Source organism: Neltuma alba, unplaced genomic scaffold (assembly GCF_004799145.2).
Source record: "Neltuma alba isolate B1F8T4 unplaced genomic scaffold, ASM479914v2 tig00012047_pilon, whole genome shotgun sequence".
Taxonomy (NCBI): domain Eukaryota; kingdom Viridiplantae; phylum Streptophyta; class Magnoliopsida; order Fabales; family Fabaceae; genus Neltuma; species Neltuma alba.
Window position 1 is genome coordinate 8,253 of NW_021636612.1, and position 3,109 is coordinate 11,361.

General features: G+C 30.9%; 1 non-coding gene across 1 annotated transcript; it reads right to left on the reverse strand.

Moving 5' to 3' along the window:
• Window positions 1-2,289: 2,289 nt before the first annotated feature.
• Window positions 2,290-2,362, reverse strand: TRNAA-UGC (transfer RNA alanine (anticodon UGC)). Its single transcript has one exon. It is a non-coding gene; the product is annotated as a tRNA-Ala (tRNA).
• Window positions 2,363-3,109: the final 747 nt, after the last annotated feature.

Here is a 3,109-nt window from a genome sequence, read left to right on the forward strand (position 1 = left end):
CTTCTCCTTGCCTCCCAGGACCAGAGGAGCATATGTGGCTATCAAAAGGATAGAAAATTATATTTTTCTTCGTAATTAAGTGAACAGTAATTATGTTATTAGGATGCGACTACTATCATCTTATCAAAACAATGCGACTATTATCAATTGATCACCTCACATCTTAGTTTCAAAAAAAATTATTATTACGAATATGTATGGTTTTCAATAAAAATAGAATTAGAATTAGAATTTAAAATGTCAACAGAAAACACGTTTTAATTAAGAAGTCAACTTTATTATTAATGGCGGTGCATGGGAAACAGCAGTGGGTAGGCGACCGGAAGCGATTAAGATTACCCATTGGACCGCCCCACAATGATAAATGTGGAACCAAGAATTTCGTTGCAATGAAGTGATATTACAACTTCTCTACCCCAGTTTATGAGAAAATCAATTTTAAGTTCTCTCTCAAAAACTAGGCTTTCAAGCCTTGTTTTAAATTCAGGTCATCACCAAATTATAAAATTAGCATATACTTGTTGTGCCTTTTTCCAACAGCTGTAAGATGTTTTTTAAAAATTTTTCAAGACCTTTTATGTTTGTAATTAATTTTCAAATTGATATTAGTTTACAGAGATTGAAAGCAACGAAATTGTTTCTCTCTGTTGACCCGGAAAAAGATATTGTTTCCTGCACTTTATTTTTAACTGGTAAAATATAACTGAAGGTTGACTACATCTAATTTTGGAGCCAGTGTGAGGAAATTATTGGCGAGTAATTGGTAAGTCTCTCAATAAACTCACTTTAAATTGTGGAATTTATTTTGATCTAAAATATTCTGAAAACTCAAATTTATTAAGAATAACGCGATCACGCATGGAAATCTTCTTGTTTGTTTTCTCCCCAACAACATTATCGTCAACAATATGGTTGCTCTACTCTGAAGTGTCATTCGTAAAAGAATAACCGACCATTCCATTGTTAGTTTCTTTTGTTGATTAGATTAGTTAGAATGTTAGAAGTAACTCTAAACCCAACAATAATGTTTAAAGGATGATAAACAAAATAAAAGATTTTCGCAGACATTTCAATCTAAATAACTTATATTACATGCCGCCCCAATAGTTCTGACAAGAATGCACTTAATTTGTCGGAGATGTTCATCGCAGACGCAATGCTAGCTGCCCCTTTTATTCTGCGGCTCACCCTTTGTTCACTATGGGCACGTGTAATACTAATAATATCTTCCTTTCCCTGTATAAAGACATTGTAACAGTACTTCCTGATTTCCTGTACTTAATATTCTTCCGATCTTTAATATAAGACTTATTTAACTAATTTGATTAGATTAAAAAAGTTAGGTAAGTTAGTTAATTATAAAAAATATGACACATTTTTTTTAAAATATCATAATCATCTTTTTTAATATCCCTTTTTCTTTTCTACTCGATTATGATTAAGAGAGTATACATAGAGGTAATTTAGAGAAAATTGATAAATATGATAAATGGGTCTTATATTTAGAATCAAAACCAACTCAATAATTAGGTCCTATACTAAGGACCGGAGGAGTATAATATAAGTGATATAAGAACTTATTTGATTTTTGTTTTGGTCTTAAATATAAAACCCTAATTTACTTTATTTATCATATTTATTAATTTTTTTAAAATAATCATTATAATAATGGTACTACTAGTCAATACATTTGATTAGTAAAAATATTTTAGATAATACAATACCTAATTATTATAAATAACAAACTTAATAAATTTTTTTAATATACTCAAATTAATCAATTAATTTTTATATTAAGAACGGAATTACTCCTCCGGTCCTTATTATAAAACCCAATTTGACTTTTTATTTGGTCCTAATTATAAGACCCAATTCATTTTCTCTCTTATATTTATACATTTTTTTCCGAGATAATCCTTCTAATATGATAGTTTTAGCCAATATACTTAATTAGCAAGGATATTTTAAGAATGATAACACTTATTTACTATAAATAACCAACTTAACTTACTTCCTTAATCTCCTCAAATAAGTCAATTGGGTCTTATAATTAGGACCGGAGGAGTAGTATACAGTCAAATATGAAACCAAATTATCAAATTAAAATTTCCGACGCGGCCAACACGTTTGAATTTTGGAGGCGCCTATCCAAGTTCGGAAGTCGAAAATACATTTAGAGAATGGCGTCATTGGTGGAAAGGCAAATGAGAATGCCGAGAAAGTTGATACTTCTCCAGGCTGAGGCCCCAGCCAAATCCTGATCAATTAGGCAAAAGAAAAAAGTCAGATTGGAGATGCGGGGTATCGAACCCCGTACCTCTCGCATGCAAAGCGAGCGCTCTACCATTTGAGCTACATCCCCAATTGAAAGCGGGTGGTGATCCTTTTACTACAAACCTGTTGGGAATGCCTAACCAGTTTTGGGCCTAGCCCACTGCTTTCTTATTGGGAAAAAAAGAGAGGAAGGCATGTGGCTTTGTATGTAATTTTGATAGGTGAATCTTCTAATCATCAGTTCAGTGTCCGTTTGGATTAGCAATAAAAAAAAAAGGCTTATTTTTAATATGACTTTTTGAAAAGCAAGATTGGCTAAAAGGTGAATTGTGTTTGGATTGGAGTTCAAAAAAGCTAGTTTATGAAAATAAGATTGGTAAAAAGTTGTTTGGATTATCATTGAGTAAAAGTAAGTTTGTTTGAGTAAAAGAAATAAGACCCACATTTTGTCTTTCTCTCTCCACTTTCCCAACTCTATAAGCTACAATTTTTAGCTTTTGGCTTAAATATGTGATTTTTGCATCAGCTCTTTATTTTTTAAACTCTTCTAAACACATTCAAGGTCCGTTTAGATCAGCGATTGAAAAATTAGCTTATTGGAAAAGTAGCTTTTGAAAAAGTGAAGTTGGGTAAAAGCTAAATTGGATAAATTGAGTTGTGTTTGGATGGAAGTTCAAAAAAACTAGTTTGTAAAAGTAAGATTGGTAAAAGGTTATTTGGATTATGGTTGAGTAAAAGTAAGTTTGGTTGTAAAATGATTAAAATGGGTATGAGTTTTAATAAATAATAAAACATGATTTTAAAAAAATGATTTCACATAATACAATGAAATTAA